The sequence below is a fragment of the Ranitomeya variabilis genome, chromosome 2, assembly GCF_051348905.1.
Source record: "Ranitomeya variabilis isolate aRanVar5 chromosome 2, aRanVar5.hap1, whole genome shotgun sequence".
Taxonomy (NCBI): Eukaryota; Metazoa; Chordata; class Amphibia; order Anura; family Dendrobatidae; genus Ranitomeya; species Ranitomeya variabilis.
Window position 1 is genome coordinate 539140299 of NC_135233.1, and position 23434 is coordinate 539163732.

Here is a 23434-nt window from a genome sequence, read left to right on the forward strand (position 1 = left end):
GGATTCTGTGTGTTTGTTGGGATGGGAGTAGGACAAAGGGATGAGGAAAGAAGGGTGAAAAAAAGAAAAAGAATGAAAAAAAGAAAAAGAAGAGACAAGTGAGTTGAAAGTAGTAGAGAGAGACTAAGTACGTGGTGAATAAACACCTAGAGTGAGAAATCATCGTGTGGTCACTTGGTGGGAGGCCACCAAGAACAACAATCGGGGTGGAAAGAAGCCAAAGACGAGAACCAGCCCCTGTTCGTCACCCCCACAACCTAAACAATAAAATATTAAACCAAACTTTGTTAACTAATGTCCGGTCTTGTCCGCACTAGACTCAGATTTAAATTTAACAGTATAAACAAACAAGCGATTGGGAGCAGAGTCGCCCCAAATCCCAATACCGCATATTTCAATTAGTACAAGTATAATAGTACACACTGCAGGGTAGGAGAAGATCTAAAGAAAAACAGGCTCCTCTCATGTTACGGTCAGGGGGAGCCGTTCTTCTTATGTTGCTTGGTGCGCTGTGCTTTCAGCCATCTAGGAAGGATATCTGGATGTTGGGGAGAATGAGGCCACTCAGGGAGATCAGTCATTGGTAATTCAAAGGTGCTCAAAAAGTTAGTTAGATCCCCAAGGTTACGGAAGATAGCCGTTTTCCCCCCTTTAAAGGCTATCAGTTGAAACGGGAATCCCCATCTGTAAGTGATGTATTTTTCTTTAAGGAGAGATAATAGGGGCCGTAGCGCTCTACTGAGCTGCAGAGTGCGCCTAGATAGATCTGATAGTAATAAAATCTGAGTTCCACAGTAGTTAATAGTGCCCCTCTGTCTAGCAGCCACCATGATGGCCTCTTTGATTTTATAATAATGTACTCTGCAAATGACATCTCTAGGTCTCGATTCAGAAGATGGTTTAGGTCCAAGTGATCTATGTATACGGTCAAACTCTATAGACCCTGCTCCCTCATCATTTAATAATTCGAGGAATAATAATTCGAGGAACAGCTTTTGTACCGTGGAATCCAGATCAGATGGGCTTACAGACTCAGGAAGACCACGTATTCTGATGTTGTTTCGTCTATTACGGTTTTCCAAGTCCTCCATTCCGGTCGCCATTTCCTCCAGTCTCAGAGTGTGGCTGGTAATGACCTCTCTGTGGGTTTGTAATTCCTGCAAAATGGCCTCCTGGGACTTTTCTATGTCCTCTACTCGGGACGTGAATTCCGATTTTAGGGCATGGAGCTCTTTCTTATAGGAGTTTTCTATGCGGCAGGCAAAAACTTCTAGATCTTTTTTTAGTGGGGAGTGTTCTAATGAATTTGCAAAGATCACTGACAGTCACGTCATCTAAGAAATCATTGTTGTCTTCCCCCTCATCCGTCATTCTGTCAGGGGAGCTCCGAGAAGCCGACGAATCACGCACAAAGGAGCTGTCACTCAAGCCCTTATTGGAAGACTTGGATCTCATGTTCCTATGTTGGCTATTTGTATTTAAAAAGCGATCCATATTGTCAAAGTGGGATTCAGAATCCGGGTGTAAACCAGACCGTCTCTTGGATCTGCCCATATACTCCAGCAAGTCTTGTTAGTTAAAATATGGTTGTGGGGGGGATCAATGAGGCGAGTTTGTTTACATTAGACAGCTAGCTTCCTCAACAGCATCTGCCTCTCCCCTATGATGACCTCCAGTGTGAGTAGGTGAATGGCCTGGGGCCTTATGAGCTCTAAGCGGGGCCGTATGAGCAGCGTTACTATCAGTATTGGTATGCTGTGCAACTGCCGCTTTTGGCGCCAAAAGAGGGGGGGGTCCAGAACACAGTCACCACAGCCCCAGGTGGCTCCTCGTCTTCCTGCCAGGCAAGACGTGCGCAGTATTGAGTAGTGGGACGTGAGGGGACGATGGAGATGACAGGGACGCACTGTATGCAGCCTGCACCGCGAGCCCGCCGGCTCCCAGCGGCCCCCAAGGTAAAATGGCCACCGCTGTAACGCGTGTCCTCTCCCTGCTCCGCCTGCACTCCCACACTCACCAGTGTCTCTCTGTGCTGTGCCGCGGTCTCCCTCCCTGCCTCACGTCCCGGCTCCGCGATCCTGTCCGCTGCTGCAGCTTGCTGGCTTCCTGGTAGGCGGCAATGGCGTCTCTCCTCCCTGAAGCTTCAAGCGCTGTCCCGCGACCTCCGTCACCGGGCTTCTCCTGTTGCAGCGTTCAGGTGGTGTGAGGTAAGGGGACCTCCAATCACCGATTTTGGGTGATATCGTGGGGGAATTTAGTGTCGAAACCGGGACTTTGTTAGAGGTGTCCAGGGAGCTCGTGTCACGTGCGTCCGCTCGGCTCTCGATCCAGGCCACGCCCCAAGAAACACATTTTAAAAAGGGGAGAGTCCCAGATATGTCCAGATCTCGTTACCCGACTTCGTACCATAGTACAGGTGGTTCAGCGTCTAGAGGAGTGAGCATTGCTATTAAAAAAATGTTCCTTTTGTTTTAAGTGATTGTCTATCAGACTCAGAAGGCAGATACATTATAATAAAAGGCATTTCAGCTAACACAAAGGTTACCTTGTGTAACCTACAGTACAGACCAAAAGTTTGGACACACCTTCTCATTTAAAGATTTTTCTGTATTTTCTTGACTATGAAAATTGTACATTCACACTGAAGGCATCAAAACTATGAATTAACACATGTGGTATTATATAAGTGTGAAACAACTGAAAATATGTCTTAAATTCTAGGTTCTTCAAAGTAGCCACCTTTTGCTTTGATGACTGCTTTGCACACTCTTGGCATTCTCTTGAGCTACCACAGAATTGACTATTTACTGACACAAACAGCTAATCTACCACTAGTCAAACCTGCAACTATAGATATCATCTCTCTCTCGGACCACGCCCCTTTTTTTCTCGAAATAAGCATATTAACCGCGGTCAGCCAAGTCATGGTCACTAAATGAGACATTATTAGACTCTGAGTCTCAAATAACAAAACTGTCAGGCACTCTCGATTTCTTTTTCAAAACCAATCTACGCTCAGGCCCACCCTTAAGGCCCCGTCACACATAGCGAGATCGCTAGCGAGATCGCTGCTGAGTCACAAGTTTTGTGACGCAACAGCGACCTCAGTAGCGATCTCGCTATGTGTGACACGTACCGGCGATCAGGCCCCTGCTGCGAGATCGCTGGTCGTGTCGGAATGGCCTGGGCCGTTTTTTGATCGTTGAGGTCCCGCTGACATCGCTGAATCGGTGTGTGTGACACCGATCCAGCGATGTCTTCACTGGTAACCAGGGTAAACATCGGGTTACTAAGCGCAGGGCCGCGCTTAGTAACCCGATGTTTACCCTAGTTACCAGCGTAAATGTAAAAAAAAAAAAAAAAAAAAAACAGTACATACTCACCATCTGATGTCCGTCAGGTCCCTTGCCGTCTGCTTCCTGCTCTGACTGAGCGCCGCAAAGTGAAAGTGAAAGTACAGCACAGGGTGACGTCACCGCTGCGCTCTGCTCTCACTGTACGGCGGCACTCAGTCAGAGCAGGAAGCAGACGGCAAGGGACCTGACGGACATCAGATGGTGAGTATGTACTGTTTGTTTTTTTTGGTAACCAGGGTAAACATCGGGTTACTAAGCGCGGCCCTGCGCTTAGTAACCCGATGTTTACCCTGGTTACCCGGGTGCTGCAGGGGGACTTCGGCATCGTTGAAGACAGTTTCAACGATGCCGAAGTCGTTCCCCTGATCGTTGGTCGCTGGAGAGAGCTGTCTGTGTGACAGCTCCCCAGCGACCACACAGCAACAAAACAGCGACGCTGCAGCGATCAGCATCGTTGTCTGTATCGCTGCAGCGTCGCTGTGTGTGACGGGGCCTTTACCTATGGTGTGGGAATCACATAAAGCAGTAATGAGGGGGGAATTTACAGCTTTGAGTTCCCATCTCAAAAAAGAAAGGACAAAACAGATTGTGTCCATATTACACCAAATTAGTTCCCTTGAACGATTACACAAGAGATCTCAAGTAGATAACACACAAGCTGAACTGAATGAACTAAGGAACTCACTAAAGAATCTTTTAAATATTCAATCGGCCAAAATTTATGTGAGAAGCAAACAGAGATTCTATCTCCACGGCAATAAAAGTAGTAAGCTTATGTCATCACTGTGGAGAAACGGGGTCAGTGGGTGCTCTCGTCCGCTGGCCCGGCTGTCTTTAGCAAGACTGCATGGACCACGGCTCATACCACTGAACGCCCGCTCTATCTCCCCGTGGGCAATACACTACACAGACAACACAGGGTTAAGGTAAAACAGTGTGGCAATACTTTATTGAACCACATCACACAACAGAAAACAGAACAATCCCACCATGGCTGGAATTGTTTGGTTACATGGGCGCATATAAAAGATCACTGCGTCTCCACGTATTTCCAGTATGACATGATTTCAGAGCTCCCAGGGTCACATGGGCGCATATAAAAGATCACTGCATCTCCATGTATTTCCAGTATGACGATGTCAGAGCTCCCAGGGTCGCTACTCCATCTGTGGATGAATGCACAGAGAAGGGGTAACGACTAGCATAGGGAGATGACCAAGAACTGTCCATAGAGTCCATACAAGGTCCAAAGCCAGTTGACACGATGTCCGAGCTCCCAGGGTCGCTACTTCATCTGTGGATGCAGGCAGAGAAGAGGTAACGACAAGCATAGGGAGATGACCAAGAACTGTCCATAGAGTCCATACAAGGTCCAAAGCCAGTTGACACGAGAGTCACCACCTGGCTTATCTGACCATCTCCATGGAACCAGGCGACCAGCAGGTCCCAAACCTGGCTTTCTCCAAACATATCCATGGTTCTGAGATGGTCACTGGATCAGATCTGTGTCCTTCCAACCGGAGCCAAAAACCCCTAGGTTGTATCCTATAGAATAATCCTAGATCAGTGTCCCTCGTGATGGTGCCATGATGAATTGGCTGCAGTCCTTTCTCTTGTCTGTTGGGTGGTTTGCAGAATATCTGGCTGGTAGCCAATATACAGATTAAAAAAAACAGTTCTTTTGGTTTTTGCAAAAACAGTAATTAGACTTACTGGTAATTGTATTTCCAGGAATCCATCCTGACAGCACACTGGAGGACGTCCTTCTTACCCATGATGGGACAGGAAACACGAGAGGTTAAAAGGACCCTCCCCCTACCACCCTTCAGTGTTTTTCCAAAGTAACACATCTGGATGGATGCAAACACAAGTTTTATTACAACAAAATAATCAATCATACAAATGTTACATCACATAAGTATAAAGATCAGACAATAGGGAGGGAACTAACAGTGCTGTCAGGATGGATTCCTGGAAATACAATTACCAGTAAGTCTAATTACTGTTTTCCAGGTCACCACCTGACAGCACACTGGAGAAATACCAAAGGAGAATGGTATTTAGGGTGGGACCACTGCTTGAAGTACCTTTCTACCAAAGGCCAACTGAGGCGAAACTACATCTAGTTTATAGTGTTTAGAAAAGGTACTAAGATTAGACCATGATGCCGCTCTACAGATCTGGTCTGCCGTAGCCCCCCCTTTCTCCGCCCATGATGTGGCCATGGCCCTAGATGAGTGGGCTTTAAGATTAACCCGGGAATTTAGACCTTTAGCTTTGTAGGCTAAATCAATTGTAGACTTTATCCACCGTGCGATAGTCGCTTTAGACGCTTTTTTCCCTTTATTTGAACCCCTGAACTGAACGAACAAGTTATTGTCCTGTCTCCAGGGTCTAGATAGATCAAGGTATCTGAGTACTGACTCTCTTACATCAAGGTTATGAAAAAATCTTTCTTTTTGATTTTTAGGGAATTGGCAAAAAGATGGTAAAACAATCTCCTGATTCATATTAGTATCAGAAACGACTTTAGGGAGAAAGGCCGGATCAAGCCTTAGTACTATTTTATCATCAAAGATCTGTAAATACGGGTTCTGTACCGAAAGAGCCTGTAGTTCCCCCAATCTTTTTGCCGATGTGATCGCAACTAAAAACGCGGTTTTAAGAGAGAGTTTGTTAATGTCTATGTCTCCCGTTATATCCCAGGACTGATCACACAGAAAATTCAGGACCAGATTAAGATCCCACGGCGGGACTGATTTCCTAATGAATGGCCTTAGCCTCTGGACTGCTCTAGAGAATCGACTAATCCAGGGGTGGGTAGATAACGAAAAATCAAAAAATACACTTAGGGCCGCTATCTGGACTCTTAATGTACTTGGTCTAAGGCCTTTTTGAAATCCTGACTGCAAGAAGTCAAGAATTTTTGGGATATCTGGATGGTCAGTATCAACTGTCATCTTCCCACAGAATCCACAGAATGTTTTCCATATTTTTGTGTAGATGGCAGATGTCACCGGCTTTCTGCTGGCTTGAAGGGTAGAAATGACGTCATCTGAAAGACCTTTTGCCCTCAAGACCTTCCGTTCAGGATCCAAGCTGCCAACTGAAGCGCTCCTGGGTTCTGGTGTAGTACTGGACCTTGTAGAAGAAGATCCTTTCTCTCTGGTAACAGGAGGGGTTCTTCCACTGATAATCTTCTTAACATTGGAAACCAACTTCGTTTCGGCCAGTGAGGAGCTATGAGGATGACTTTGGCCCCGTCCTCGCAGATTTTCCTGAGTATTCTTGGAATCAAGGCCAGAGGTGGAAACGCATACAGAAGACCGTCGTTCCAGGGTTGTGACAGGGCATCGATCGCGGCTGGGCTCTCCCAGGGATTTAGGGAGTAAAAGGTTTTGACCTTTGCGTTTTGCTTTGTAGCAAATAGATCCACAGTCGGCTTCCCCCAACGATGACAAAGATCCCTGAATACTTCGGCGTTTAGTTCCCACTCTGTAGGGGATACACTTTTCCTGCTCAGGAAATCCGCCAACTGGTTCTTGGATCCCTCCAGATGTACAGCCGAGATTGACCGCACCGACTTCTCTGCCCACTTGAAGATCTGTTCCGCCAGATCTTGTAATGCCAGATGTCTTGGGCCCCCCTGATGTCGAAGGAAGGCTACGGTCGTCGTATTGTCCGAGAAGATTTTTACATGCTTGTTCTTCAGCAAATGTTGTGCCGCCGTTAAGACCTTCCAAACCGCATGCAACTCTCTGTGGTTTGATGATTTCTTGCTGTCCTTCCTTTCCCAACGACCTTGGAAATATCTTCCCAGGACATGACCTCCCCAACCTTCCTGGCTTGCGTCTGTCGTGACTGACACACTCGGGGTTTGAAGCCATGGTACTCCCAGCCGGAGATTTTTGGAGAGAGTCCACCACACCAGAGACCTCTTGATCTGAAAAGAGAGATTCAGTCTTTGATTTAAAGAATTTTGCCTTCTGTTCCAGCTCCTCAGCACTCCCTGCTGAAGCTGCCGGGAATGAAACTGGCTCCATCTCACGCAAGGGATGCAGGCCGTCATTAATCCCAGGATTATCATCCCGTCTCTGATCGTATTTCGGCCTCGGGAGAAATGATGGACCTTTTTTACTATTCCCTTTAGCCTGTCTTCCGGAAGGTAGGACATCCTTGTTTCTGAGTCGAGCATGACTCCTAGGAATTTTATTCTGGATTTCGGTATTAAATCTGACTTCTTCCAATTTATGATCCAACCGAGCCTCTCTAGAGTGGAGATGAGGAACTGACAGTTGATTCTGAGCTGGTTTACTGACTCTGCTGCTACCAAAAAGTCGTCCAGATAAGGGATTACCATCAAATCCTGATTTCTCAGATATGCGACTACTTCTACCATAAGTTTCGTAAAAACCCTGGGAGCCGACGCCAGGCCGAAGGGGAGACAACGAAATTGAAAGTGATAGATCTTCCCCTCCATGTTTACCGCGAACCTCAGGAATTTTTGATGGTTTAAGTAAATGGGAACATGGTAATATGCACTCTTTAGGTCTAGAGTGCACATCACCATACCCCTTCCCAACAGAGGAATGGTAGACCGAATTGACTCCATTTTGAATCTTTTGTATACCACCCAGTTGTTTAGGTGCTTCAGATTTATTATCGTTCTCGACTCTCCCGATGGTTTTGTTATCGAGAAGAGATTCGAGTAATGACCTCTGTACTCTTCTTGAGAGGGGACCGGAACAATTGCCGCCATTTTTAAGAGGTCCTGTATATCCGACCACATGGGGGATGACGATTTTACATGTGTGCTGGACACTAGAAATCTTTCGGGTGGAAGGGAGGAAAATTCGATTTTGTACCCCTGGGACACCACCTGTAACACCCAAGGACTCGTTGTTATTTCCCTCCAACCTTCTAGGAATCCGGCTAGACGACCCCCTACTCTGATGGCGTCATTTTCTATGGTAGCTAGACCTCTGACCTGAGTAACTCGAGTCTTTGGTTTTGGGTCTACTGTCTCCCCCTTTCTGGTAGCTCCATCTACCTTGCTTCCCTTTACCCCTGTAATCCTGTTTCTGATTATAGCGGGGTCTCCGAAAGGGCTGGAATTTTTTAGGCTTTTCTTCGGGGAACCCCTTTTTTACATCTGAGGCTTTCTCTAAGATATCGTCGAGGACCGGTCCGAAGACCCTGCCCCCAGAGAAGGGTATGGAACATAATTTATTTTTGGAGTGCATATCACCCGACCAGCTTTTGAGCCAAATAGCTCTTCGGGCCGCATTAGAGAGAGATTGACCTCTAGCCGCAAATCTAACCGTTTCCGCGGACGCGTCTGCCAAAAAAGCGGTTGCCAATTTTAACAGAGGCAGATTTTTTAGGATAGTATCTCTAGGAGTTTTGGCTATTAATTGATCCTGAAGATCATTTAGCCACAGGTCCATGGAGCGAGCTACTGATGTTGCTGCGATATTAGCTCCGATAACCGCCGAAGAACTCTCCCAGGCCCGTTTCAAAAGTCCATCTGCCTTTCTGTCCATGGGCTCTTTTAAATTGGAAAAGTCCTCAAAGGGGATTGAGGTTCTTTTAGACACTTTAGCCAATGGAATGTCTATTTTAGGAATATCGACCCATTCCTTAACTTCCTCCGGGTCAAACGGCAGGCGGAGACGGAAATCTTTAGGGATAGTCAATCTCTTCTCCGCCTCTTCCCATTCCTCCAGAATCATGGCTCTGATATGGGAATTTACTGGAAACACCTTCGCAGTCTGTGAGCGCAGGCCACCAAACATTTCATCCTGAACCGAACAAGATGGTTGTGGATCCTCTATCTGCATAGTATGCCGCACAGCCTCCAACAGTTCTCCTGTGTCTGCTGCTGAGAATAAGTATTTTCTCCCTCTCTCTGGAGGGTCTCTGCTCTCCTCTTCCTCCTCTATATCCGATACCTCTCGCCGTTCCTATCCATAATGGGACAGGAAAAACACTGAAGGGTGGTAGGGGGAGGGTCCTTTTAACCTCTCGTGTTTCCTGTCCCATCATGGGTAAGAAGGACGTCCTCCAGTGTGCTGTCAGGTGGTGACCTGGAAAACATGGTTGTCTGGGAAATTAAAATACAATCTGGTTTCTTCACATTCCTCCCTAATCTTAATTAACCAGACATGATAGGCTTCCGATCATCCAGTTTCCCTAGAGAATATTCCACATGCTCCCCACGAAAACAAACTCCATACACAATTGAAGAGAAACCACTGGTATCCACTGGGTCCACGCATGGCTTCCTCCACATTTCGTAGCTCCTGCATTAAATTCTATTCCATCCATTGAAGCTGAAACATCTTTTGTAGTTTCCATTTCTTGTTGAGGTCATATAGCCACTCTGGTCCCCTTCCCAAGGCCGATTTGGAGGGGTTGGATATAGTGGCATCCAAAACCTGCTGTGCATGCCTCATCAATGGTCTGCTGGGTCTGTCTGTATACCTCCCTTGTTGTGGAGCCCTGGATGGTGTGTGAGAACACCAGTCCCCTGCAGCTCCCCCGGTTCCGCCGGGCTGAGTAGTGTCCCACTGCTGCCACCAATTGTGGAGAAACGGGGTCAGTGTGTGCTCTCGTCCGATGGCCCGGCTGTCTTTAGCAGGAGTGCATGGACCACGGCTCATACCACTGAACGCCCGCTCTGTCTCCCCGTGGGCAATACACTACACAGACAACACAGGGTTAAGGTAAAACAGTGTGGCATTACTTTATTGAACCACATCACACAACAGAAAACAGAACAATCCCACCATGGCTGGAATTGTTTGGTTACATGGGCGCATATAAAAGATCACTGTGTCTCCATGTATTTCCAGTATGACATGATTTCAGAGTTCCCAGGGTCACATGGGCGCATATAAAAGATCACTGCATCTCCATGTATTTCCAGTATGACGATGTCAGAGCTCCCAGGGTCGCTACTCCATCTGTGGATGAACGCAAGGAGAAGGGGTAACGACTAGCATAGGGAGATGACCAAGAACTGCCATAGAGTCCATACAAGGTCCAAAGCCAGTTGACACGATGTCCGAGCTCCCAGGGTCGCTACTTCATCTGTGGATGCGCGCAGAGAAGAGGTAACGACAAGCATAGGGAGATGACCAAGAACTGTCCATAGAGTCCATACAAGGTCCAAAGCCAGTTGACACGAGAGTCACCACCTGGCTTATATGACCATCTCCATGGAACCAGGCAACCAGCGGGTCCCAAACCTGGCTTTCTCCAAACATATCCATGGTTCAGAGATGGTCACTGGATCAGATCTGTGTCCTTCCAACCGGAGCCAAAAACCCCTAGGTTGTATCCTATAGAATCCTAGATCAGTGTCCCTCGTGATGGTGCCATGATGAATTGGCTGCAGTCCTTTCTCTTGTCTGTTAGGTGGTTTGCAGAATGTCTGGCTGGTAGCCAAAATACAGATAAAAAAAACAGTTCTTTTGGTTTTTGCAAAAACATGGTTGTCTGGGAAATTAAAATACAATCTGTTTTATTCACATTCCTCCCTAATCTTAATTAACCAGACATGATAGGCTTCTGATCATCCAGTTTCCCTAGAGAATATTCCACATGCTCACCACGAAAACAAACTCCATACACAATTGAAGAGAAACCACTGGTATCCACTGGGTCCATGCATGGCTTCCTCCACATTTCGTAGCTCCTGCATTAAATTCTATTCAATCCGTTGAAGCTGAAACATCTCCTGTAGTTTCCATTTCTTGTTGAGGTCATATAGCCACTCTGGTCCTCTTCCCAAGGCCGATTTGGTGGGGTTGGATATAGTGGCATCCAAAACCTGCTGTGCATGCCTCATCAATGGTCTGCTGGGTCTGTCTGTATACCTCCCTTGTTGTGGAGCCCTGGATGGTGTGTGAGAACACCAGTCCCCTGCAGCTCCCCCAGTTCCGCCGGGTTGTAGTGTCCCACCGCTGCCACCAATTGTAACGGGGTCTTCTGTGCTGGAGTACCTCTTTATTACCACCCCGTGTTTCAGGAGGTACACTCTGCTTTAGCTGGAGATTGACTGAAGGATGCTGGCTGGAATTCCAAGATTACATAAGCGCATATAAAATATCACTGCTTCTCCACGTATTTCCAGTATGACAACCCTTTACTCACAGGACACAGAATATTTATCACACAGGTACAGAGGGCAGGCCTATTGAAAAGCAGCAGGCCAGACATACATTACAATAGCCGCAGGGGGCCAGAGCCTGCCGATATTTACTGTGGTAATTACAAAGGTGGGAGAGGTCAGAAGGGGGATATCTTGTCCCCTCTGCCCAGGGGTGCAGCCTGTGGGCTGATACACTAAGGTACCGTATTTTTCGGACTATAAGACGCACTTTTTCCCCCCCAAAAAAGGGGGGGAAATGGGGGGTGCGTCTAATAGTCGCAATGCAGGCTTACCGTGGCGGCAGAGGTGCGGTGGCAGAGGTGTGGCGGCAGAGGTGCGGGGATGAGGAGGCGCAGTGAGCGAGGTCCCTTTCCCCGGTGAGGTGATGCAGCAGCCCTGTAATGCAGCAGAGCCCGGTAATGCAGCAGAGCCGGGTGAATCCTGTTGTTATCGGTGGTGGCGGCCATCTTCCTGAGGCCGCGCGTGCGCAGATGGAGCGCTCTGATGCCCGGGGCTTCAGGAAAATGGCCGCGGGATGCCGCGCGTGCGCAGATGGGGATCGCGGCGGCCATTTTCCTGAAGCCGAGATGCGAACTGAAGCCCCGGGCAGCAGAGCGCTCCATCTGCGCACGCGCGGCCTCAGGAAGATGGCCGCCACCACCGATAACAACAGGATTCACCCGGCTCTGCTGCATTACCGGGCTGCTGCATCACCTCACCGGGGAAAGGGACCCCTCTCACGCCATACCTCTCACTGTGCCTCATCCCAGCACCTCTGCCGGTAACTACTGCTGCAACCCTCCCATGGACGCAAGGCAGTGGCGTCGCCCACCTAAGCAGGAAGGGACCCTGCTCAGGTGCACGCCTTACTGCATCACCCCACCTCTGCCAACACCATGCCTCCTGTGACCCTGCTCTGCCACCGCCAGCCCTCAGGTAAGATACTGTAAACTCGGACAATAAGACGGACCCCCATCTTATAAAAAAAATCTTTTTTTCTGCAATTTTCACCCCAAATTTGGGGTGCGCCTTATAGTCCGGTGCGTCTTATAGTCCGAAAAATACAGTACCTTCACACTAAGCGACTTTGCAGCGAGAACGACGACGATCCATGACGTTGCAGCGTCCTGGATAGCGATCTCGTTGTGTTTGACATGCGGCAGCGATCTGGATCCTGCTGTGATATCGCTGGTCGGAGCTAGAAGTCCAGAACTTTATTTCGTCGTCAGATCACCCGCTGTCATCGCTGGATCGGTGTGGGTGACACCGATCCAGCAATGTGTTCACTTGTAACCAGGGTAAATATCGGGTTACTAAGCGCAGGGCCGCGCTTAGTAACTCGATATTTACCCTGGTTACCATTGTAAAAGTAAAAAAAAACACTACATACTCACCTTCTGATGTCTGTCACATCCCCCGCCGGCGGCTTCCCTGCACTGAATGTGTCAGCGCCGGCCGGCCGTAAAGCAGAGCACAGCAGTGACATCAGAGATTAACAACGGGACTAGGCAGGGATGCCCTTTGTGGCCATCCTTGTTCATTTTCGTTATAGAAACTTTGATGCAAAGCATTAGACAGGGACAACGCATAGAGAGGTTGGCGGTGGGTCGGGGGGTACTCAAAACATTAGCTTTTGCAGACGATTTGCTTTTTCTTATTTCCAACCCGTCTCAGGCCTTCCCAATTATCCTTCAATTTTTTTTACCAATTTGGCCTCCTCTCTAATTTTAAAATTAATTTAACAAAATCTGAAGCGTTAAACATTATTCTCCCACACTCTCAAATCTCAATCATTCGCACACAGACCCCCTTCTCATGGGCTAATAACTATTAAATATTTGGGAATATTAATAACTAGAGACTCTAACAACTTATTTCAAAGTAACTTCATTCCTTTAATTAAAAAGGTCAAAAATTTGATGCATAAATATAACTTACCCACACTATCCTGGATGGGGCGCATCAATGTGTTCAAGGCGTATATAATGCCTATTATATGCCATGAACATGGTCCTGATACAGATACCCCTGACCTTTTTCGGATCGTTAAAATCACTAATAGGAAAATTTATCTGGAAATCAAAAAAGGCTAGGTTGCCATATAGACTTCTTTCTTACCCTGTCTCCTCTGGGGGATTGGGGGTCCCAGACGCACTTTTGTACTACAAAGCTATACATCTCAGCAGATGGTTAAAGGTGGAGTCTTATTCTGAGGGTAGGGAAGGGGACAGTATTGATTTGGCTTTATTGGGCGAGGGAGGTTTGCCTTATCTTTGGACTAAAGCTAAACCACCAATCACTCTTAGGGTACCGTCTCACATTGGCACTTTGATCGCTACGACGGTACGATCCGTGACGTTCCAGCGATATCCATACGATATCGCTGTGTCTGACACGCAGCGGCGATCAGGGACCCCGCAGAGAATCGTACGTCGTAGCAGATCGTTTGGAACTTTCTTTCGTCGCTGGATCTCCCGCTGTCATCGTTGGATCGGTGTGTGTGACACCGATCCAACGATGCGTTCGCTTGTAACCAGGGTAAACATCGGGTTACTATGCGCAGGTCCGCGCTTAGTAACCCGATGTTTACCCTGGTTACCGTCGTAAATGTAAAAAAAAAACCAAACAGTACATACTCACATTCCGGTGTCCGTCAGGTCCCTTGCCGTCTGCTTCCCGCACTGACTGACTGCCGGCCGGAAAGTGAAAGCAGATCACAGCGGTGACGTCACCGCTGTGCTCTGCTATCACTTTACGGCCGGCAGTCAGTCAGTGCGGGAAGCAGACGGCAAGGGACCTGACGGACACCGGAATGTGAGTATGTACTGTTTGGTTTTTTTTTACATTTACGAAGGTAACCAGGGTATACATCGGGTTACTAAGCGCGGCCCTGCGCTTAGTAACCCGATGTTTACCCTGGTTACCCGGGGACCTCGGCATCGTTGGTCGCTGGAGAGCGGTCTGTGTGACAGCTCCCCAGCGACCACACAACGACTTACCAACGATCACAGCCAGGTCGTATCGCTGGTCGTGATCGTTGGTAAATTGTTTTGTGAGATGGTACCCTTAGGTTAGACGAGATAACGTCAACTACATTGCGTATTAAAAGATTGGTCATTGGGGAGCTCCCGATGGATACTTTTCCCTCTGCATTGACACCGATCGGCTCAATACCATTCCTGGTAGACTCAGATTTTCAAGATCCATATAGTTTATGGTCTACCTTACCGAAAGAAACGCTGAGTAGTTTTTACGGTAATAAAACATTACAAAGAGGAGTTTGGCCATCAAATGCATTAACTCAACCAACAAATTTTCTTCAAAGCCACCACATTCGAAGTACACTTTTACAATTCAAACAAAAATTTCAGACTAAATCCAATTGGTCCTGGCTAGACATTATGACCAAACTCCCACTCCCACGGCTAAAAATTTTGTCCCACATTTATTCACATCTTATCTCCCCGAACACACTATTTAAACCCTCATTTATTTACTCCTGGGAAATGGAGCTTAACACTACATTCACAGAGGATCAAATATCTAAAATGCTGTCCAATGCCCGTGGCTTTTGGAGGTGTGTACTCCTACAGGAAAATTCTTATAAAATATTAACCAGGTGGCACTTGACTCCGGCGAGGCTCTTTCAAATGGGTCTTGCCGATAATGATGCTTGCTGGAGATGCCTCAACCCCGGAGGGAACCACTCACATATATTCTGGGACTGACCTAAATTAAGAAATTATTGGGATGGTGTAGAGTCAGTTCTCAAAAAATTACATCTAATAAATACAAATCTTAAGGCAACGGAAGCTCATGTCATGCCCGTAAAAAAAAATACCAAAAAAACATGGTCTTCTCCCACTGATGCTAAGCGCTGCAAAACATCTAATAGTTACACATTGGAAGGATGCAGCTCCCCCAACAATGGAGGAATGGCACATTAAGATACATAAAATCTCTCGTCTTGAGGAGTTATCCAGCTGGGAGATTTTTAATCATAGATCTTATGTGTCAACCTGGGCCCCGTGGACTAAATACCGAGAAGACAATACTTCTTGAGAGGAATCCATTTTTCATTTTAAGCCTTCCTTTACTTAAAAACCTCTATGCAAGTGTACCTGGCTCCATTGATCCTTTTTGAAAGATTACTCATGTTTTTTTTCTAAGTACATCCTTTGAGTGTTCGTGCCCATGCCATTTGTTACAGGTTGTTGATACTGTTAAATATAATGTATCCCCTTCTTCCCTCCCCTCCCTTTCCCCTACCCACTACCTCCCCCCCTCTCTTCCCTCCCCTGCCATCCTAAACCAACCCTCAATCCATACTGCCAGATTTATCTGAGAAAAGGTGTTGTATTTTAACTGTGTTGTTTAAACTTGAAAAAAAAGAATAAAAAAAAAGTAGTAAGAAATTGGTTAAATTAAAGCAAACCAGTGGGTAATTTTCAATGTGGGAATTTGTCTTTTTGCCCTTTTCATCTAACTTCCCAATTCCTTCAAATAGGAGATTTAATGCACCATGTCCAAGATTTTATTTCCTGCCGCAGTTGCTATATAGTTTGTGTTATTCTGCGCCAGCAATTTTTTCAATACTGGCAAAACGAATTGTCCCCTATTTGTCCATTTTTGAGAACACTTAAAATCTTTACAAATGGGAAAAGGTTCTCCATGTTTAATACAACACATGAGGGAACACCACAGTGGCAACCCAGATTTATTACGCTTTGTGGGATTGGAGAGAGTTAAGTTACCAGCACAAGCAGGAGATCTCCATAAATTACAGTATTTTTCAGACTATAAGACACACTGGACCATAAAACGCAACCCAATTTTTGGTTTGGAAAATAGCAGAAAAAAGATTTTTATAAGATGGGGATCTAATTGTTCAAATTTAAGGTATCTTCCCTGAGAGCCGGCGGGGTACAGCGGGGTCAAAGAAGGCAGAGACCCTTCCTCAGGATACCGGCGGCAGCAGAAGTGGGGAACTGCTGCAGTTCCAGGGTGCAATGCTGCGGATCCGGTGTCAGCGGTGAAGCAGAGCTGGAGCAGGGTCCCATCCTCCGGATGCTGGCGGCAGAGGTGTGGCGATGCTGCGGTGGGGGCGGTGCGGAATGCACCTGAGCAGGGTGCCTTCTTCAGGATGCCAGCAGCAGAAATGCGGCGGCAGCGGCCTGGAGTCCACGGTGAGCAGAGTGCATCACTGGTTTCCCTGCGGCCATTTTCCTGAAGCCGAGTGCCGCAGAGATTTCAATCTGCGCACGCGTGGACTCCGGAAGCCATTTTCCTGAAGCCTTCAGTAGCCCATGTCTGCCACAACCCCCTGGTAAGCCTGAGTTTGCAGTATAAGACCCACCCCCTATTTTCCCCAAAAAAAATTTTGGGGGAAAAGTGCGTCTTAGGCTACTTTCACACTAGCGTAACTGCAAACCGTCACAAATCGTCTTTTTTCAGAAAAAACGGATGCGTCAAAAAAAGTGAAAAACGTATGCAACGTATACAGCATTTCGCAAATCTGCTAAACGGTTCCGTCGAAATACTGGATGCGTTGCATCCGTTTTTACCATCCGTTGCATTCGTTTTTACGACGGATCCGTTTTTAAAATGGGAGGCTCCCAAATATGATTGGCTACTGGAAAATATGGAAAACTATATAGTGACTGTTTTTACAGCCCATCTTTGAGGGTTTTAGTTTTAGTGGCAGAGATGGAAGGTGTACTTGGTAGGATTGCGAGTTTGGTAACTGACGTTATATTTGAGACGAATCGCCTGGATATCATAGTGCGGGAGAAGGAGGCGGCAGCAGAAAGATGGAGGATGCTTCTGCAGCAACGGAGACGGAGACGACTCTGGATACATCCGATAAATGAACTGCGGATGACCCGGGGTGTCCAGTCCACTCTCTACCTGGAGTTGCGGCACAACCCAGACAAATTCTACAATTACGTACGGATGAGGATGGAACATTTTTACTATTTGCTTGAAAAACTAGGGGATGTCATCCAAAGGCAGGACACACGGATGAGGCTTGCCATCACACCGGCGGAGCGGCTGATGGTGACCCTGCGGTAAGCCTCTTTTTTTTATGTCATTGCTCATATTTAATGTTATATTACATGCTGCAGACAATACTGCACTGACACATTGCATAACATTTTCTGCAGCATGTAATTTTTGTATTGTTTGCGGCCATTCCACTGCTTTTTTTTAATGTCATTGCTCATATTGAATGTCATATAACATGCTGCAGACAATACTGCGCTGACATATTGCGCACTATTTTCTGTAGCATGTAATTTTTGTATTGTTTGAGGCCATTCCACCATTTTACACCTGTTTCATGCAGGTTTTATTGTGCGTCCCGTCCTAAAAAAAAATTTCACAGTGCCATTTATTGAAACTTTACCAGGAAACCAAAAAAATCAAAATGTTGTTGGTCTGTGCAATTTTTTCTAACATTTATTTTTTTTTCTACAGCTTCCTAGCTACGGGTGAATCTCTGACTTCGCTCCATTACCAATTCCGGCTGGGCATTTCCACTATTTCCGGAATAGTGAAGGAGACATGTCGGGCTATTTGGGACACTTTACAGCCGGAGTATATCCCCCAACCATCAATGGACATCTGGTTGAGAAGTGCAGAACAGTTTGAGCAAATTTGCCATTTCCCAAATTGTGTTGGTGCCGTTGACGGTTAACACATAAGGATTGCTAAACCGGCAGGAACAGGCTCTGAGTACTACAATTACAAGAAATACTTCTCCATCGTACTCATGGCTATAGCAGACGCCAACTGCAAGTTCCTTGCTGTGGACATAGGAGCCTATGGCCGGTCCAACGATTCTCAAGTTTTTAAAAACTCTCCAATGGGCCGTTGCATGTATGGAGAGACATATGATTTCCCGCCAGCCAGACCACTCCCAGGAACAAGTGAACCAGCCATGCAATATGTTTGTGTAGGTGATGAAGCGTTTCAACTCTCGCAGCACCTACTGAAACCATATAGTAGCCGGGACTTAAACCGTACCAAACGGGTATTTAATTACCACCTTACTAGAGCAAGAAGAGTAGTAGAGTGTTCTTTTGGTATATTGACGGCAAAGTGGAGAGTTCTGCTGACGGCAATCAAACTGCAAACCAAAACTGTAGACGAGGTTGTTAAGGCATGTGTGGTGCTCCATAACTTTGTCCTTTCAAAGGAGCCCATTTCCTTGGATGACGAAGAACTGGAGACAACCTTGTGGGATTACCGCAGCAGCTCTGTTCGCTCCACAGATTCTGTTACAAGGATGAGGGACCAGTTTGCTGATTATTTTGTGTCACCTGTTGGGAGGATTCCATGGCAAGACATCATTGTGTGACATGTTTTTCATGGGTTTTGTTTATGTAAAAATTGTGTTTCTCACAAATAAAAAGTTCCAAAAGCGTGGTTTTCTTGGTAATAAAACCAATATGTTTTACCTTTCAAACGTCTGGTGTTTATTTTTATTTTACCTTTTTTATTAGTTACCATATTACCTTAATAAATCCACACACACAAAGAGTAGAATTTAAATCAGACAGAATTTTATTTGAACTCTTTTTTTAAATTGTTTTTTTTTTCTTTGCAAAAAACATATATATTTTTTATTTTCAATTTTTTTTTTTTTTACTTTTCAAATTATTTTTATAAAATTTACAAAATTTAACATTTGTACATAATGTTATAAATCTTCAAAGTGTGGGGTGGAGATACGAGGGGAGGAGGGGCTGGAAGGTTGGACCACGTCGATAGGTGGGGAAACCCTACTTGGTTGGGGTGCAGTGCAAGGGGGAATAAAAGCAGGAGGCTGACCAGAGGGGGGTGGTGTTGGGGTAGAGGGAATACTTAATGAGGAAGAAAAGCTGGGCAAGGAAGAAAACATTGGGGAAGAAATTTGATTTGGGGGCCAGGATGGGTATGGGGACTGGGTTGGGTATTGGGACTGGGTTGGGTATTGGGGCTGGGTTGGGTATTGGGGCTGGGTATTGGGACTGGGTTAGGTATTGGGGCTGGCGTGGGTATTGGGACTGGGTTGGGTAATGGGGGGCATGGGCTGGAAATGGGGCCTGGGGTGGAAATGTAGCGGATGTGTGGGGAGGTGTGGGGGTAGATTGGGGTTCGTGAAGGGCCTTAAGTAGAGCATTATGGCAGGTATTCATTACCCGCATCTGTTGCTCAAAAGAAAGCTTCTCCATGCTCCTGAGCATGGATTGGAAAAAAAGATTGGCCGGAGATTGACTTACAGCTGAATGCAGCCTATCCAAGCGACTATTGGTTTCATGGCTTGTTTCACTGATGTGTGATTGCACCATGTTGAAACCAGCAGTCACTTGCACTCCCAAAATTTTGAAAGAGCTTTGGAAGGATGCATTCAGATTTAAGAACTCAGGAGCATAGCTCCTTTCCAGACCCCTCTGTCGCTGCCGCCACGAACCTAATGGTGGTCTAGAGGTGGCAGGATCAGAGGTGTGGGGTAAAGGAAACGCTATCTGTTGAGCATCAGATGCGAGCAAGGAAGGCTGCAATAATGCTCCACTGCTTGGGGCGGATGAAGTGGAGGGGACAGAGGGGTCAGAGGAGGGGTCAGAGGTGTGGGGCCTACCGACGTGGCCCTCGGTGGCGGACTCAGGAGGGATCGCTCCAGAGGGCGCAGAGGAAGATGCAGGTGCCCGGTGGCTGGAGAAGGTACTGTGAAAGAAAAAACAAAAGAAATTAATATATTGATATGAAAAAGCCCTGACTGAAACCAAACTAAGTTAGACAGGTTAACATGGCTATTAGTGGGCTGTAGAATACTTACACTCTACTCAGCATGGTTCGCCTCAGGAAGGAGAGGGCAGGGCCGTGTTTATATTTGCTCCTCTTCCTTCCTGCTGAGCCACTCGGGGCCTGCATCTCCTTGTTAAATTCCCTCTTAAAGCGATCCCTCAGTGACCGCCACCGCTTCCTAACCTTTCCACCTGTGAAGACAAGAATGAAAAGAAAAAAAAAATTGTTAAAAACAATACATTACATTCAGCTCAAAACATCACTGAAAAGTTTATACTTACATAGTTTACTCTGCTGCTGTGGAAGAAGATCCTCCCACCTCGGAAAGATGTTATGGCATACTTCGTCCCAGAGCCGACAGGTAACACTGCTATCGGCATGCCTGCGGTCAGCCATGTTCCACAGCGGCTCCCGCTCGCGAACCTCCTCAATGAGACAGTCGATATCAAGGTCGTCATCAAAGTCTTCGGCAGGAGCACACTGTGAAGCCTGTGTAAAAAAAAAAATTAGAAAAACAAAAAAATTAGTACACTGAAACACAAAAGTACCAATAGAATCCCCCCCCAAAAAAAAACTCACTGATGGCCGACCGCGGCGACGATTCCGCCGACGATTCTTCCGACTCTGGGAGCGGCTGGGAGAACCTTCACGGTTTGCTGAATGTTCAGCAGCAGCAGCAGCAGGAGCAGCAGGAGACTGAAATAAAGGAAAAAAATTATCTTTAATGTAGGCATATGTTTTCTGTGTTTAGTTATGTATGAAAATCTGTTTTGTGTATGGTGCAGTGTGATGTGTGAAGCAACTGTTTCACCACTACTTACACTTGGTTCCTCCTCCACTTGCATCTCTCCACCCGTCTCACCCCTTCTGACAGCTCCTCATCTGATTCAGCTTCCTGTTTAAACATAATTTATGCATGTAGTGATCAACAAAAATGTAAATTAAAAAACCAATAAAAAAACAAAAAACAATTTTTGTGTTAACTTACCGATACACGCTGTTGCTGTGGAGGAGGGCTGTCAGAAGAGGACATTGTGGCGGTAGGAAGGCCGGCGGCTGTGGTCCTGGTGTCTCTGTAAGATAAAAGACACTTGCAATCTGCTCTACACATTGAAGTAGCAGATTTGGGGTCTTCAAAACTTACTTTTAAAGATGTGAGGATGTGGTCCTGGTGGGCTGGTCCTGGTGTCTCTGTAAGTTAAAAGACACTTGCAATCTGCTCTACACATTGAAGTAGCAGATTTGGGGTCTTCAAAACTTACTTTTAAAGATGTGAGGATGTGGTCCTGGTGGGCTGGTCCTGGTATGAAGGCCGGCGGCTGTGGTCCTGGTGTATCTGTAATAAGTATAATGGATTTATAGTTAGACCACCCCCCGAACTAGGTAATGTTTAACGATAAACACCCTGCTAAAATGATGTGAGAAATGTTCATTAAAGGTGAACACCAAAACCCAAAAACAGGTGCACGTTATACCATTCATTTCCATGTCAAAAAAAAAATATTTTGAAATGTGAACCCACCATGTAAAAATATATTTACCACATTTTATTTTCAAAATCACCTCCCCAAAAAACCTTTAAAGTATTACCTTTATTAAAAAATGAGCCTTCAACCAACCCTGTATTGCATGTGTAACCATTGGTACATACACCAGTTTTAAATTTACCTTTCTGAAATGATACTACGGACATTTTTTTAATAAACATAATTTTATTTTTATTTATTTTTTTTACATCACAATTAGGAGCTGAAATGCTCTTTATTTTAAATACAAGTACATCAACTGGGAATCGTTTCAACAGTAATAAAAAAATCAACACCTTTAAATAGAAAAAAAAACGCATGCTCACACATTGAAACCACAAGCTGCAGACCACTAGACTTTGCAAAAATACATCCGATTTTGAAAAAAAAAAAAAAAAAAACACATTTAAACCACATGCTGCACTGACCACTATACTTCGTAAATACATCAGAAAAAGCACATATGCTTTATGCAAATACACATACCCGTATTTTCCGGCGTATAAGACGACTTTTTAACCCCTCAAAATCTTCTTAAAAGTTGGGGGTCGGGTACAGATAAAATGTGCATATGGTGGGTGGGGGGGAGTGGTCCCGATGACTAAGACAGGTCTGTGGTCTGTCCTTTTTTTTTTTTTTCTCACTCTCAATACATTTAGGAGGCCGTATTGGCACATTGTAATAAAAAACGTAGAGTTAGGACTGCCCCATTATGAGATTGCCGTGAAGTGGCGGGGTAGCTCAAAGAATTGATCAATTATTTGCTAAATATCTCATATTTGAAATACAGTCAGAATTTATTATGTGCATGTGCACTTTGGATATTGCGTTTTGACCTTCAGCAGTGCTGGCTTCTCTTCTTTTTGCTTATGTATTAGTATGTGGCTGACCACCACTGTTGCCGCGCACGCTGGGTCATATGCGCCATTCTGTCTGGGTTCACTATGATTGATAGGCTGCTGTGCACACACACACACAGCAGCCCTGCCCTGCCTCAGGCTCTAGTTAATTAGGCAGCTGTGCCTCAGCCAGTTTCATGCTTTAACTTTGGTGTTGGTTTGGCAGTGTGGGGGCCAGTTCTGATATGTCCGCACAGGACCTGATCGGCCTCTATCCGCGCTCGCCTTCCTGGCACTAAGGGAGTGATCCTGTCAATGCTCCAGGTACAGTTTGTCATGTAATGTTATTTAATGTGGTCTGTCCTTTTTTTTTTTTTCTCACTCTCAATACATTTAGGAGGCCGTAATGGCACATTGTAATAAAAAACGTAGAGTTAGGACTGCCCCATTATGAGATTGCCGTGAAGTGGCGGGGTAGCTCAAAGAATTGATCAATTATTTGCTAAATATCTCATATTTGAAATACAGTCAGAATTTATTATGTGCATGTGCACTTTGGATATTGCGTTTTGACCTTCAGCAGTGCTGGCTTCTCTTCTTTTTGCTTATGTATTGGTATGTGGCTGACCACCACTGTTGCCGCGCACGCTGGGTCATATAAGCCATTCTGTCTGGGTTCACTATGATTGATAGGCTGCTGTGCACACACACACAGCAGCCCTGCCCTGCCTCAGGCTCTAGTTAATTAGGCAGCTGTGCCTCAGCCAG

The 23434-nt window shown here is 46.0% G+C and overlaps 1 protein-coding gene and 1 long non-coding RNA gene across 4 annotated transcripts in view; both read right to left on the reverse strand.

Moving 5' to 3' along the window:
* EDC4 (enhancer of mRNA decapping 4) overlaps positions 1-23434 on the reverse strand; it is a 1216007-nt gene that overhangs the window by 809010 nt on the left and 383563 nt on the right. The gene's annotated exons all lie outside the window — the stretch shown is intronic.
* On the reverse strand, positions 17956-21489 carry LOC143806999 (uncharacterized). Its single transcript, XR_013221610.1, has 2 exons — positions 21446-21489; positions 17956-21374 (listed from the first exon to the last, which is right to left on the reverse strand). It is a non-coding gene; the product is annotated as an uncharacterized LOC143806999 (long non-coding RNA).